This window comes from Tasmannia lanceolata, unplaced genomic scaffold (genome assembly GCF_043159265.1).
Source record: "Tasmannia lanceolata isolate RefF3 unplaced genomic scaffold, GAP_Taslan_0.1 ptg000023l, whole genome shotgun sequence".
In the NCBI taxonomy this organism is placed as follows: Eukaryota; Viridiplantae; Streptophyta; class Magnoliopsida; order Canellales; family Winteraceae; genus Tasmannia; species Tasmannia lanceolata.
The window spans coordinates 11707221-11723892 of record NW_027518700.1 but is presented as its reverse complement, the minus strand read 5'-3'; positions in this window follow the sequence as shown (position 1 = coordinate 11723892).

The following is a 16672-nucleotide window of genomic DNA, read 5'->3' as shown; positions in this document are numbered from 1 at the left end:
AAATAAAGAACAAAACAAAAGAAAACTTAGTATTTTTCTTCTCCTCAAGCAATAGTTGAATCATTGTCCTCCTTCAAGCTTTGATGTCACCATTGGATTGAATTTTTGATGGTTGAATCACACCTCCACCAATTGAAAGAGAGCACGAACAATATTTCATTTTGGATGGCTTCCTTCATCACAGAATTAGCCCATTCATTGGGGTTCCCTTGAAGGTTTGGAACCCTCAATGAGGTGAATGTGATGTCGCACAATCGAAGGACTAATTCCTTTGATGTCGGCCATTGTCCAACCTATGGCTTCCTTATTATGTTTTAGCAATTCAATGAGTTCCACCTCTTGAGTGGAGGTTAGGTCCGCAGCAATTATTACAGGTAAAGTACAATTATCACCCAAAAAAGCATAACGTAAAGTAGAAGGCAAAGGCTTCAACTCCAGTTGTGGGGCCTCTTCGATCGATGGCTTTGGAAGAGATGTTGCTAATGGTCCAATAGGCTCCACGTTTTGAACGGCAAAGGCTTTGGAAAAGAAATCATCTCCATCATCTCCTAGTTCATCTAAACATTCTTGGAAACCTGCATCAAAATCAATTTCAAAATTAGTTTCTATATCATCAGGAAATAAATGCAACATATTGATTTCTTCATGAAAATTGGGTTGCTTACCTAATCGAAAAATATTAAAATCTACTAAGGTATTTCCAAATGAGAGTTTCATTAGGCCATTCCTACAATTGATTAAAGCTGTTAGTAGCAAGGAAACGCCTACCAAGGATAATAGGAATTTTATCCTTGATATTAGCAACAGGCTCCGTATCTAACACAACAAAATCAACGGGAAATAGAAAATCTCCTACTTTAACTAGCACATCCTCAACCATCCCTTTGGGTGTCTGTGGACCCTGATCCGAGAGAGAGGCGGGGGACGGGCCCCACACGCGCGAGTCTCAGGATCACCCACGTGAATGGAGAGCTCTACCAGGGAACTCTCGAAAGAAGTGCCCCTCACAGTATGAGTGGCGATACAATGTGAGATACCTCTCGATTCGGGGACTAGCCCAGATTCGAGGCGTACCTTAAACAAAGAAGAGTCGCCATCCAAGGAAGTGGGCCAAGGATCCCATACTATGCTCTGTTGCAACGGATAACCAGAGATATAAAAGAAGGTTCGTGCCTAGTTACGAATTTGGAAGGTCCGAACGTCCGCCCAAGTGCAAGCACCTGGTCTCTTATGCCATTTACTTATTGATTTTGAAGAGTTTTGGGCGAAAGTCATATGAAATGGGAACGAATATCTCCGAGAAGACGTCTATCTAATCATGCATGTCTCGGAGGAAAAATAAGCACACATAAAAGAAATAAAATAAGTGTCACCTGAGAATAGCTAGGTTATGAGTGTCATACCTAATTGATGTCTAAATTCTGGTGTGCAAACACATGCATGCTACAGCTAAAGGTATAAGATCTGTACATGAAAGTAAGAAAACACAGCAAAACATACAACACAAATCAACTCTATACATGACTGGACAAGACGAATCCTAAAACTCTAATGCAGGACTTGACTCGGACCAAGATGGCCATCCATCCCAGCTGCTCTACGTATCCCGGCCTCGGGAAGAATCGGAGTCAACGTAGTTCGATGACCTATTCTAACTACGATGCCTAACCATCTAGAACCGCTATCCTAGACTCGATCCACTAGACTCGACTGATTTTTAAAGCTTTTTGTATAATTGCTTAAGTTCAGGTGAATTGTAATTTTTAGGACTCTCTATATGCCCTAACTAATGCAAGTTGATTAGCCTTAAGCTAATGCAGGTGAGCCTTACATCCTATGTGTAACTAGGCGGTGCATCCTAAAGAAAACCATGGGCTGACTATATGCTTCTTAGTCTAGCCATCGGTTCGACTAAATGTCTAACTGATCAACTCGAGGCCTCCTAACTCTAGGGACACTCACATGACAGGACATACCAAATCAAACAAATCAGGACAGCCTCCTAACTCTAAAAATGCCCCAAACAAACTAGGACAAATTCCTAACTTTAAGGGAAGATCTTTTTGAAAAAAGGTTCTGAAGATTTTTGTAATTTTGAAAGGTTTGAAATGTTTATTTTTAAAGGTTTGGCTGTACCTGGGATAAAGATCCCAAGCTGCACTACGTACCTTGTTGAAAGGGATCAAGCCAACGTAGTTCGGAAAAGATTTTCCTAACTACTCTCCTATGACTCAAGATTTTTGAGATTTTTGGTTTTTCAGATGTTTCTTATGCTTTATCATTGACCTTCTTAGTCCCGAAAGTCGTATACGGCGAACTAGTGTATTGAGAGGGTTTACTTTTCCTCAAACGCAGCTTCACTCCTCTCTCAATACTCCAAATCACTTTTGCCCCAGGTTTCAGTGGACTGTCGGGGATGGAAATCACATTCCGTTTTATTTCCTCCTCCAAGGAATCCTGGCTCGGGATGACTACCACCCCTCCGTCATCCCCTCCCATCATCTCCCCGTTTCCTTCATCCTGCGATTCGGCCTCCATTCCACCCGAGGCAATGATCCTCTTAAGCTCGGCTATTTCATTTTCATGTCGTACTGACCTCCTTTCAAGTTCTCTAACCCTCTCCACTAACAAATCAAAATCAGCCTTGCTTATAGACACATGGTCTTCCTTCACTTCCCTATCAACATTTCTTTTTCTCCCTGTCCTCCCCTTAAAAAGTATGCTCCTCTGAAAAGTGGAAATGGAAAATTAGTAATATATCACTAAGAGAATGTACTATATAGTAATTGAATATATACTTAAAATTCAGTACCTTAAGTAACATATCACTCAGAGATGCTATCATTTCTTTCTCTAAAATCCGAATGTCTTGGAGGCATTCCTCAACTGTTGGGGCGGTCGCAGAAGCTTCTTTCTTATAAATGTATCAACAATAGAGAAAATTTAGATAACTTGAATATAACGACCCTATGCAAGAAAGAGAGTGATTTTCATTACCTCTCCCATCACAGTATCAGCCTCATCTGCCGTGAAAGATAGCAGGCCCTCTTCTCGAGGAAGAGGTAGTAGGCACCTCACAACCTGAAATCGAATAGTTAATCTCGGTTAGAAAAAGTGAGTACTAGGGGAGTACAGAAGCTTTAGGTCTAACCTGGGTCTTCTTTAACCTCCCATCACGGATCTGTCTGATAAGGGCTGCATGGTCACTCCTCCGTGTATCGATCCCTGTGATCCACTTTAATAGGCGTGGATGTGCATCTGGAGCTGAAGGTGCCCACAAGGTAGTATGCTCAAAGAGCCACACCTGGAATGAAGACAGACAGTCAGCCTTTAGAGAACAAAAAACCAAACTTACAAAAGAGTAATCATGTATATAATATATGTACTCTTCACCTGTAGCACAATAGCGCATCCGGTGATATATCCTGTCTTTCCGTTTTTCGAATATGAATCCAATGACTCTACCAGGAAGTCGTAGACAGGGTATGCCCAAGCAATTCTTCCCACGGTCTCTGCTCCTAAGTAGGGGAAGAGGCAGGATTTCGTCCTGTGATCCACAGGGTCAGCTCGGGCAAAAAGCACATAACAGCACAGTAGCAGCAACACATGTCTCACTGTTGCGTGGACCGATGCAATCTCATCCGATCTGGACTCCACCCTTATAACATCTGCAGTCTCACCAAATCTCGCCCAAGCACCGGAAAACCTCCAACCTTCGACCTCCTCTGTCGAATCCCAGTCTATTCGTATTCTATCTCCTACAAGGCTTAGGCTCAATGCCAATGCTAAATCCCTTACCTCAAAGGGGAGTAATATGCCACCTATTTGAAATGCCCTAGACTTGGGTATCCAAGATCGCACGAGGACGGTCAAAATTGCCTTGTGCAATTTCAGACCTTCCAAATTAAGCAAGGCCCCAAATGGGCCGCGCTCTAGCATATCGGTATGTGCTTTCCTCAACTCAAGGGACCTGAAGAATTCATCAAACTAGAGGGGCAGCATCTCGACGTAGCATAAGACGCCTGCAAAACAAACCATTATTAGATATATACAACATTTAAAAAAATACAAGGCTTAAAAGAATAACGGAGGCATTACTATGGTTTGATGAGATGATCAGTAGGGGGAAAAGATGGAATCAAATCCACTAAATCAGATTTCGACCTGTTCAAACATAATGTGATGAAAAAAAGTTAACAACTGATTTAAACCAACTAATTTCTCAAATATTTCGGGTTTAAAATAATGATTTTCGATCAATTATTGGTTTAAACTATTGATTTTTCAAGAATTAGGGGTTTAAACAAATGCTATATATCAAATATTGGTTAAAACAATTGTTTTTCAAATCTTAGGACCTGATTTCAAAAATATAAAGGGTTTAAACAAATGATTTGTCAAAAAATATTGATTTAAGGGGTATAAACCAATGATTGCTCAGAAATTAGGGGTTTAAACCAATGCTTTATATCAAATATTGGTTTAAACCATTATTGTTCAAAACTTAGGGGCTGATTTCCGAAATAGAAGGGGTCTAAACAAATGATTTGTCAAAAATTATTGATTTAAACCACTTATTATTCAAGATTTAGGGGTTTAAACCAATGATTGCTCAGAAATTAGGGGTTTAAACCAATGCTTTATATCAAATATTGGTTTAAACCACTATTGTTCAAAACTTAGGGGCTGATTTTTGAAATAGTAGGGGTCTAAACAAATGATTTGCAACCATTATTGATTTAAACCATTTATTATTCAAGATTTAGAGGTTTAAACCAATGAATGCTCAGAAATTAGGGGTTTAAACCAATGCTTTATATCAAATATTGGTTTAAACGATTATTGTTCAAAACTTAGGGGCTGATTTCCGAAATAAAAGGGGTCTGAACAAATGATTTGTCAACCATTATTGATTTAAACCATTTATTATTCAAGATTTAGGGGTTCAAACCAATGATTGCTCAGAAATTAGAGGTTTAAACCAATGCTTTATATCAAATATTGGTTTAAACCATTATTGTTCAAAACTTAGGGGCTGATTTCCGAAATAGAAGGGGTCTAAACAAATGATTTGTCAAACATTATTGATTTAAACAATTTATTATTCAAGATTTAGGGGTTTAAACCAATGATTGCTCAGAAATTAGGGGTTTAAACCAATGCTTTATATCAAATATTGGTTTAAACCATTATTGTTCAAAACTTAGGGGCTGATTTCCGAAATAGAAGGGGTCTAAACAAATGATTTGTCAAACATTATTGATTTAAACCATTTATTATTCAAGATTTAGGGGTTTAAACCAATGATTGCTCAGAAATTAGGGGTTTAAACCAATGCTTTATATCAAATATTTGTTTAAACCATTATTGTTCAAAACTTAGGGGCTGATTTCCAAAATAGAAGGGGTCTAAACAAATGATTTGTCAAACATTATTGATTTAAACCATTTATTATTCAAGATTTAAGGGTTTAAACCAATGATTGCTCAGAAATTAGGGGTTTAAACCAATGCTTTATATCAAATATTGGTTTAAACCATTATTGTTCAAAACTTAGGGGCTGATTTCCGAAATAGAAGGGGTCTAAACAAATGATTTGTCAAACATTATTGATTTAAACCATTTATTATTCAAGATTTAGGGGTTTAAACCAATGATTGCTCAGAAATTAGTTGTTTAAACCAATGCTTTATATCAAATATTTGTTTAAACCATTATTGTTCAAAACTTAGGGGCTGATTTCCGAAATAGAAGGGGTCTAAACAAATAATTTGTCAAACATTATTGATTTAAATCATTTATTATTCAAGATTTAAGGGTTTAAACCAATGATTGCTCAGAAATTAGGGGTTTAAACCAATGCTTTATATCAAATATTGGTTTAAACCATTATTGTTCAAAACTTAGGGGCTGATTTCCGAAATAGAAGGGGTCTAAACAAATGATTTGTCAAACATTATTGATTTAAACCATTTATTATTCAAGATATAGGGGTTTAAACCAATGATTGCTCAGAAATTAGGGGTTTAAACCAATGCTTTATATCAAATATTGGTTTAAACCATTATTGTTCAAAACTTAGGGGCTGATTTCCGAAATAGAAGGGGTCTAAACAAATGATTTGTCAAACATTATTGATTTAAACCATTTATTATTCAAGATTTAGGGGTTTAAACCAATGATTGCTCAGAAATTAGGGGTTTAAACCAATGCTTTATATCAAATATTGGTTTAAACCATTATTGTTCAAAACTTAAGGGCTGATTTCCGAAATAGAAGGGGTCTAAACAAATGATTTGTCAAACAATATTGATTTAAACCATTTATTATTCAAGATTTAGGGGTTTAAACCAATGATTGCTCAGAAATTAGGGGTTTAAACCAATGCTTTATATCAAATATTGGTTTAAACGATTATTGTTCAAAACTTAGGGGCTGATTTCCGAAATAGAAGAGGTCTAAACAAATGATTTATCAAAAATTATTGATTTAAACCATTTATTATTCAAGATTTAGGGGTTTAAACCAATGATTGCTCAGAAATTAGGAGTTTAAACTATTGATTTTTCAAGAATTAGGGGTTTAAACCAATGCTTTATATCAAATATTGGTTTAAACAATTATTTTTGAAAACTTAGGGGCTGATTTCCGAAATAGAAGGGCTTTAAACAAATGATTTGTCAAAAATTATTGATTTAAACTATTTATTATTCAAGATTTAGGGGTGTAAACCAATAAGGTGGGAGAAATTATTGGTTTAAACCATATATTGTCAAAATATTAACGGGTTTCTCAACTAATTTTCGAAAAATAGAGGTTTTAACCAATGATTTACAAGAAATATTGGTTTATACCATCATTTTTCAAAACTTAATAGCTGTTTTCTGAAATACAAGGGATAGAACCTGTTTTCCGAAATAGAAGGAATTCAAACGAATGACTTTTCAACATTATTGGTTTAAACCATTTATTATTCAACATTTAAGGGTTTAAACCAATAATGTGTGACAATTATTGGTTTAAACCATATAGTTCTGAAAAATTAGGGGTTCTGTAAACTGAATAAGGGTTTTAACAAAATATTTCTATCAAATTTTGGTTGAAACCATTATATTTCAAAACTTAGGGGATTTTCAAAATATGGGTTCAAACAATTACGGGTTTAAACCAGACTTTAGGGCTATAAACCATGCATTTCTAACAAATTAATGGTTCAAACAAAACTTTAGGTCTTTAAACCATATATTTGTTAACAAAATAGGGTTTTAAACCAAAATTTAGGTCTTTAAACCATAGATTTCTATAAAAAATAGGGTTTTAAACCAAACTTTAGGGCTTTAAACCATAGATTTATAAAAAATAGGGGTTTTGTGAGAGAGAGAGAGAGAGTACTGATTTTCCCAAAACCCCTAAACTGATTTTCTCAAAACCCCTAATTTTTTGTTTCTAAACTGATTTTCTCAAAACCCTAACTTAATATCTCAAAAACTAACTGAGAGGGAGAGACTACCAACCTGGGAGAGGAGGTTCGCTCAAAATCAGAGGCTACTGGAGGGAGAGGGCCGGAGAGAGGATGCCGTCGAGAGAGAGGATGCCGTCGAGAGAGAGGGTGCCATTGAGAAAGAGGGCCGGAGAGAGGGAGAGAGAGAGGGGGTTCCGTCGACAGAGAGGGTACCGTCGAGAGAGAGAAACGCCGTCGAGAGAGTGCCGGAGAGACAACACCGACGGCCGGCGAGAGAGAGAGAGAGAGAGAGAGAGAGAGAGAGAGAGAGAGAGAGAGAGAGAGGAGAAAATAAAAAAGTAAAGTTTATGAGGGTAAAATAAACGATTTTTACCTGAGGGTAGATTTGGGTTAAAAATCTCAAACCAGTCACTATCACTCTACATTGGTCATTTACAACTCCCCCCCCCTTGACACGTCATTATCATATCAAAGCCCTTTTTCTTGGTCATTTTCTCTATTTAGAATACAAACAAAAAGGAAGAAGCATGCTTGCTGTGAATTGGAAGTTGCCAATATTACTTTGTTTCTTTACATAATGGGTCCCACATGTTTTGTATATATTTAGAATATATTATTAGAAAATACCATTTTCTAATCAAAACAAAAAAAAACAAAAAACGTGGGCTGCTTGTGAAAGGAAACGTGGAACCCAGTTGTACGGCAAAAATTATAAACTATAATATATGGAATTGGCAAGATGCAAAACTAGTTGGTGGTCAATAGGTCGGTTCACAAATTTCTTCTTTGCTTCACAGTTTCCATAGCCCACTTCACTCCATAAGTGGTTGTTGTTTTGCATATATACTAAAATCCCACACCTGGACTCCTGAAATGTAGGTGTGACAATCCAAGAGGCGGAGGTGAGTTGGTCAATTAAAATTTTTAGGCTTAATTAGTTGGATTATTAGAAATTAATTTGTTAATTAAGCACTGGTTAATTTAACCCTTGTTAAAATAATCAATATAATGAAAGCTAAGGTTTAGATGTTATTTTAAGCCTATTTGCCCTAACCCTTGTTCAATAAAACATAAATATAAGTTAGGTTAGAGTTTACCAATCACCAAGATGTGCAAAGAGAATGAGAAGAGAAAACATCCACAAGGCGTAATATTTATAGTGGTTCGGTCTATCACAAGACCTACTCCACTCTTCCAAGTTTTTTTCCTTGGGCGCTCCACTAAATATGAGATTCTTCAAAGGGCGAATCTCCAAGCCGTACACCCAACTCCTCCAATCTCCAAAGGGGACAAACCATTTCTGCACGAAGCCTTGCGAGGGGACACTCCCTCGTACAACGTCTTCTCCTTTCTTAACGGGCCGAAGAGTAGACCCTCACAATGTCTTCACATTTCTTAACGGGCCGAAGAGAAGACCCTCCCAATGAAGAGAATGAAAAATAAAAGAACTCTCTTGCCTCTTGATAGGCGGATTACAACTCTTAAGCTCACAATCACTCCAAGGAAGAGAAAATGTAAAGCCTATGGAGTTCCTCTTGATAGAATGTACAAATGCAAGTTCAAAGAGGTTTAGCTTTTGATAAGAAGGTTTTGGCTCAAAGAAATAGAATATTATATTTCTCAAATGTTCAAAAGCTTATTTAGATAGGTTTTGATAGTGTATATATAGTGTATTTGACAATATGACCGTTTGAGGGTAAAACTGTAAAAAACTGGGTTGAAAAAGTCAACCTACGAAAGCTCCAATGGCTAGTTTGCCCGACCGTCGCGGTCGACCGAGCCACCGCGGTCACCCGCCCCTATCAGGCTCTCTTTTTTATTTTCAAATTTCTTACCGTCGCGGTCGACCGACCTATGGCAGTCGCCCCGCGAGGGCTACCTGTCCGCTCAACATTTAAGGGCAAAAATCTATCGCGGTCAACCAACCCACTGTGGTCGCCACCCAAACCCATGATGGAATGGTTTTGATTCCACAGAATCATTTCCGCGGTAGCCCAGCTCACCCTGGTCGACCGGCCCACTATTTACTTACAAGTGCTGGATTTCCAGCTACCTTGCAGAGGTCGCCCGGGACACCCCGGTCCACCGGCCCTGTGTAAAATTTCATTTAACTTTAAAAGATCAGGGGCTTTTGGGCCATGGTCTTTAGGCTTAAGTCCTAGGTTTTCAAACACATTTTTTGGTGTGTGTGTATGGTTTTCAAAGATATAAAAAGTTAAAGTATGAAAACCTTTTGAAAGTGCATTTAACATAAAATTAAGAGGACTCTAAATACATTCTAAAAATGATATCATTGAATCTTCTTGGAATGTATCGGCTCCTCCGCACTTTCTTAGACTTCTTCACTTGTGAGAGAACATCTTCAACTTGATTTGGCTTTTGTGACTTCCTCCAATCTTCAATGTATGTTGAAAGGTACATGAGGTGTCACCATGGCATGTTCATCTCTAAGTTTCTTCTTGACACTTGCTAGGGAACTTGTGGGATCTTTATCTCGAGCTTCTTGACTTGAACATCTTCAAATGATGATGTCTCCACTGTGAGTGCAAGCTCTTGGTTCCTTTGCTTCTTAATTCATAAGTCATGTGTTGAAATGAGTTGTGTAATGGCAATTATGACATGAAAATCTTATATATAACACACACCTCAAAGCAACACATTAGTCCATAAATTCTAATAAATTTGGTTTGCTAGCATCAAAACAAGAAGGTAAGGTGAATGATTAACCCATGGGAACCCTTGGGCTTATAGCTCCACCATTGTATGCATTGAAAAAAATTGTTATTTTCTTGAACCCAAAAACGTAAGGGCTAAAGAGAGACCATTCTTATATGCAAAGATATGAGAAACGAAAATTAGCAAGTGGGTACCACTAGTAGCCATTATGTGATGATCAATTCGGAATCACTTTCCAATTTAAGAGATTTATATCGTCATCAACTCATGATGTGATGATCCAACAGTCCATACGAAAGCCCAAAAGTGAGATATTTTCTTCTCCCATGTGTAGTGCCCACATATGCATGCATCTGCATTGGAAGACTACTATTATATATATTTTTTTAAGTGAAACGTTTAAAACTGAAGATGCATGGGCATGCATGCATGGACGTTCGGTCACCATGTGGGGGCCACACATTTGTCCTTACTTTATTGGCTCTCTTCTCTCAAATCGTTTCTATAGATGGGGCCTACAATTGAACCATAATGTTACTGTACGACCCTCGCCATAAAATGATCCCAACCATCCATTTGACGACCAAATTATTTCCATGGATTGATTCAAACCGTATCATTGATGGGCGAAATTGTGAATTGGTTATAGCCCCTAAATCATTTTCATGGGCGGATCTTAACCATATGTTAGATTGGGCCACAATATAAATGAGCCACCCAAATTATTTCTATGTGGTGATCTGAACCGTTCAAATGGTGGCTGCAATGTAAATTGGATTGTCCCTCTAATCTATTCCCCATAAACTAATCCAAGCCGTACAAATGATGAGCCACAATTGTAGTTGACTCACAGTTGTTCTCACACTTGAATTTTTCTTTGAAATCTTATCTTTTTAGCTCCATTTTCCGTGAAAATTCGAAAGTAGCCTTGAAAACACCAAAAATAAATAAAATACCTTAGTAGCACCACTTTAAAATGAGGAAAATGCATGCTTTTTTTACCTACAATTCACACATAAATGTGCTCATCAATTCTCAAATTCTATAAATATCTCGGTAACATTAATGGGAGGATATACTGATATTATAGATTCAGTTTTCCATCTAAAGGGGTCCCTAATCAGAATAAAAGAGTGCCTGTGATTTTATCAATCAAGCCCGAAAGTATTCTTAAGGTCAAAAGAATTCTCCTTAGTGTTTATGGGCAGGTGGATATCGTGGGTTCAACAGACGGATCGTCGGATCGAGCAGCATCAAATTCTAATCGCCATGACTGGAGGTATGTTTCCGCTAATAATTACTTTGTACTTTCAGTTTACAAAACAAATACAAACCGACACTTTTCTCTCATTTAATTTTGGTAGTCAGTTGCTTTCTTTTGCCAAAAATAAAAAATTAAATCTCTCTTCATAGGCAAATTTAATGTCCCGATTACTTATTGCCCAAAAGCACTTTTTGTGATGCTGTAGACACCCCATTTTTCCAAGATCAGAATGATGATTGTTTGGCGCGATGATGTTTCCAATGATGAATCCATGCTAGGGGCGTAATACATATCATTGTGATAGCGTATCTCCAGCATGAGAACCGGAAAGTTTCGGCTCTCCCTTGATGGTAGAATTATAGTCTATTGTAGGCACATCAAGTGGAAAAATTCCTAGTTCCTAACCTTTAGTTGATCCCAAATGCTGTCCAAACTCAGCATAAATTTAACCCAAACAAATTTGCAATTATAGCCCTGAGCTTGCATACCTGAGATCCCTGAGATCTGAGCATCAGTCAACCTTTTATATGATTTTTGTACGTATTTTTTATGTATGAAATTAATTTTCGTACTATTAAATGTGTACGAAAATCCTAGTCTGTTCAAAGATTTTTTGTACGAAATTTGCATTCGTACATCCCCAAAATGTACGAAATCCCAATCGTATGAAATTCAGATCTGTAACCACTTTTTGAAATTTGAGTAGGAATTTTCCCTTTCATTTGTGTCTATAAATAAGCCTTAGTTCTATTCATTAAAGGACTTTTTTCATTTTCACTTAATTTCTTCTCAAAATTTGGGGAAATCCTTCCCTTTTAAAAGAAGAAGAGGGAGATCTCACCAGAGTTGATCGGAATCCGACTGGAAAATTCACGGGAGAGATTTCAGAGGGAGATTGGGGTTCTAAAGGCCTTATCCTATCCCCTCCACCGAATTAGCCGGAGAGAATTATTGAGGAGTCGGAACGCCACCAAAAGCTTGCCGGAATTCTCACCGGATCATACCGCAAGTTTACCGAAATCTCCAAACAGATTTTCAATAAACCGTAGCTTCATTATAATTTTTATTTTGAAATATGCGAGGTAGAGGGAAAACCTAGGGAATTAGGGTTTCTAACCTTAATTCTCAAGGTTTTCTCTCAAATTTAGTATATCTAGCTTAGGATTTCTAAAATTTAGCTAGGTTTAAGCTTAAATTTTTAATTTCAATGAGATCCATTAGAAGAATTTGATAATTATGAAGAATTTTTATAATTCCCAAGTTTATTAATGGAATTCAATGGAAGTTAAAATTTAAAGAGTTCTGGTAGGTAATCTGATGGGATTTCGATTAATAATAATACCTAATAATCATATAAATTGACGGATCTTGAAATTTTCATTGAATTTCAAAAAAATCGTCGAATCTTGAATTTCGTACGAATTACACTAATATTTTTTTAAGTTTATTTTCTTATGAAAATTTCAAACTCATATGAAAAGTCAGTTTCCCTAAATTTTTTTCAAATTTCAGAATTATACGAAATTTTGTACGAAAGACTCTTCTGTTTTGTACGAAATTACATAACATAACCAAATTTCTACAAAATTAAAAAACAGAAGCAAAACAGTGTGAAATTTCAGTAGACTCTTTCATAACTAGTAGATATTATGATTCACAAGACCAGGGTTGTTTAGGCGTAAGTGGCGCCTAACACCTTCCACTTACGTAACCTAGCACAACCTAGTGTTTTGGTTAGATCTAAGCCTTTTACAGAGCCAATTAAGGGTCCTAGGTGGCGACTCTACAATTCTTGTCACATTTGGTTATGATGAGGATCTTGATTTGATTTCCCAAAAAGTTTTTCAAAACTTTGGGATTTCAAATCATTTCGAAAATAAGAGATCAAAGTGACCAAATCTGTGGGACCTTTAGCGTGCTACAGATGTGATGGGGTATAAAAACAGCAGCCTATTAGTTGTCGACACGTGGCCCGAGGATGGCCCACCGCAGACCCCGCGTTAGCAGGGGTAGTTTGGTAATTCCAGCAGAGTAGGTGAGCTCGAACCTATAGCTGGCCGACACCTGTCCTGGAGTGATAACTCCCCAACTACCCTAGTTTTCCCTCTATAAAAGGGCTTCCAAAGCTCTTAAAAAGGGTAATAACTTCTCACCCACCACTCTTAAACTCGCTCTGCACTCCTGCTCATACTGACTTGAGTGTCGAAGGGCCTGTCCGGAGTAACACTCCGGGTTGGTCATTCTGACCTCGTTTGCTCTTTACGCAGGGCTCAGCCACTCAGCTCCCTCACCTCGGTTTCACGGGTCCTCCAGCTCGGCTCTTACATCACTGTCATATCTGTTACCGATTTTAGGCCTAACAGATTGGCGTCATCCATGGGACCTCGAACTAAAAGCTGTTCAGATCCCCTTACAAAAATGGCAGGACAGAGGAATGCTCGAGTACCAACTGCACGGACTACTCGCGCCGTGCTGCCTCACAGGACCCGGAGTGAGCGAATCGCCTCACAGGACCCGGAGTGAGCGAATCGCCTCACAGGTGGTGGCTACCTCTGCCACAGCCGAACAGAGCCCTGCTCGCTCGGAACACCTCAATCCTACGCCTACTCCAGATCAAGTTCAAGCTCTTTTTCAACAAATGACAGCTCTGGTCGGTCAGTACCAGCAGCTAATCCAAGCACCTCCCCAACATCCTCCAGAGACTCCACGACCTGTCCAGGAAAGGTCGAATATACACAGGGGAGAGTCATCACGCCATGGTGAGAACCAAACTCACCACTCCTCAAGGCCAGTTCATCACTCCAGAGCTCGGCACGCTCACACAGAACCTCACAACCACCGGAGATCGCGGTCCCGCTCTGCACGAAAGCATCGAGCCCAAGAGGACCGCGCACTGCAGGAAAAACTCCGGCCTCATCGTAGGAGTCCGGAAAGTCAGTCCGGCTCCGCGGCGAGCCAATCGGTGGAGAGAAACAGGTCACCAGACCGTAGAGCTGATCCGATGCTACGGAGGATGGAAGAAATGGACCGCCGAATAGAAGAACTGGCAAAGGATCAGAGCCGACCCGCTTCGAGGGCATTCTCAAGCAGAACACCGTTCACCGACGATGTCATGGGTGCCCCAGCGCCCAGAGGATTTAAAATGCCAACCGTCCCGCAGTACGACGGGACCACTGACCCTGTGGACCACTTGGAGATGTTCAGGACAATTATGCTCCTCCACGGCACGTCAGACGGCTTCCTTTGTAGAGCCTTCCCGACCACATTGACTGGTGCGGCCCGGGACTGGTACTCAAGGATCAAACCGAACTCCATCAGCAACTTTGAGGACTTTGGAGACGATCTCGTTCGCCATTTCATGAGCAGCCGTAGGCCAAGGAAAACAACAACATCCTTGATGGCCCTGCGGCAGGAGGATAATAAACCTCTAAAGGCATTCGTCAGCCGCTTCAACAGGGAGGCACTCCAAGTGCCAAATCTAGATCTCTCAGCCGCTACAAACGCACTCCTCGCAGGTGCTAGATCTAACGATTTCAGCCGAGCAGTAGCCCGCCAGAACCCGCACTCACTGGCAGATCTGATGGCCGGAGCTGAGGAGTACATAGTAGTTGAAGAGACACTGGCGGCCCTGGACTCAAATCGGAGGAGAACCTCTGAGGATAAAAACCCTACCAGGCAGCGTAGGGATGACAGGGCCCCCAGAAAAGAGAAGTCCCCGCAGAGGAGGGAAGAGAATTTCACCCCTCTCAACACCTCCCGGAGACACATACTGGCCGCTATCAGTACTGAAGAGTTCGTGAGGTGGCCGACCAGAATGATCTCCAAGGGAAATAAGAGGGACCAATCAAAGTACTGTCGGTTCCACATGGACTACGGTCACGACACAGACGAATGTTGGCAGCTCAAGGAAGAAATTGAGCTGCTGATTGGCCGGGGCTATTTGAAAAAGTACGTCCGAAGTGACGGCCACAGACCGGAGCGCAGAGAGAAGAGTCCTCAGAGCCGCAATCCTCGACTTGCTGATGGGCAAAACCCGCCGCTGGGGGCACATCGTCTGCTGCCCGAAAAGCATATGCACGACGAGTCAACGCCATGCACACATGCAGCAAGAAGATGGAGACAGAGAACAAGATCTCCTTCTCAGATGCGGATCTCAACAACCTGATACTGCCTCACGACGACGCCCTGGTCTTAACCATGCTCGTCGCAAACTGGGAGTTAAAGAAGATCCTGGTCGACAATGGGAGCTCGGCCGATATTTTGTACTATCACGCTTTCAAGAGAATGATAATAGGTGACGACCGCTTAAGGCTGGCGAATTCAGATCTGTTCGATTTCTCAGGAGAGGTCGTTAAGGTGGAGGGACAGATCGAACTCCCCGTCCTCGTCGGAGAGCCGTCCTGCCAAGCTTTCGTCATGGTTAACTTCCTGGTAGTGAGGACCACTTCGGTCTATAACGCTATCTTGGGACGGCCTGGCCAGAACCTGATCCGCGCTGTCGCGTCAGTGTATCACCAGAAGATGAAGGTTATTACGCCTAACGGCGTGGGAGAAGTCCGGGCAGACCAGCCCCAGTCCAAGGAGTGCTATGCCATGGCACTCAAAAGGCAAAGATGCATCGGAATCCTTGCCGATTGAACTACTTGATCTGAGAGACGAAGCACAGGTGACTGAACCCGCCGAAGGCCTCAGAAAATACTATCAGTAGTAGACCAACCGGCGTGAAACTGACTTTGTAAATATATACTGAATGTGAATGACAGAAGCTCTTTTGCAAATCTCTTCGTACTCCTTGGAAACCCAGTTCACTAAAAACTAGGGTACTCGACGCTTGGTTCGCCACGGCTCGTCTCCGCAAAGACCGGGAGCGCACTCCTGGTCCGGAACCAGTCCGGATGCAAAAACCAAAGCTCCTCGGAAACCCAGTTAGCTAAAACTTGGGTACTCATCAAATTGGAAACCTAGTTCACTAAAACTTGGGTAATCATCAAATTGGAAACCCAGCTCACTAAAACTAGGGTACTCGACGCTTGGTTCGCCACGGCTCGTCTCCGCAAAGACCGGGAGCGCACTCCTGGTCCGGAACCAGTCCAGATGCAAAAAAAACCAAAGCTCCTTGGAAACCCAGTTCGTTAAAACTTGGGTACTCATCAAATTGGAAACTCAGTTCGTTAAAACTTGGGTACTCATGGTACGGAACTAGTCGCTGAAGCTAGGGTACTCGACGGTTAGAACACCACGGTTTGCCCCCCCAAGGACCAGGTTCAACC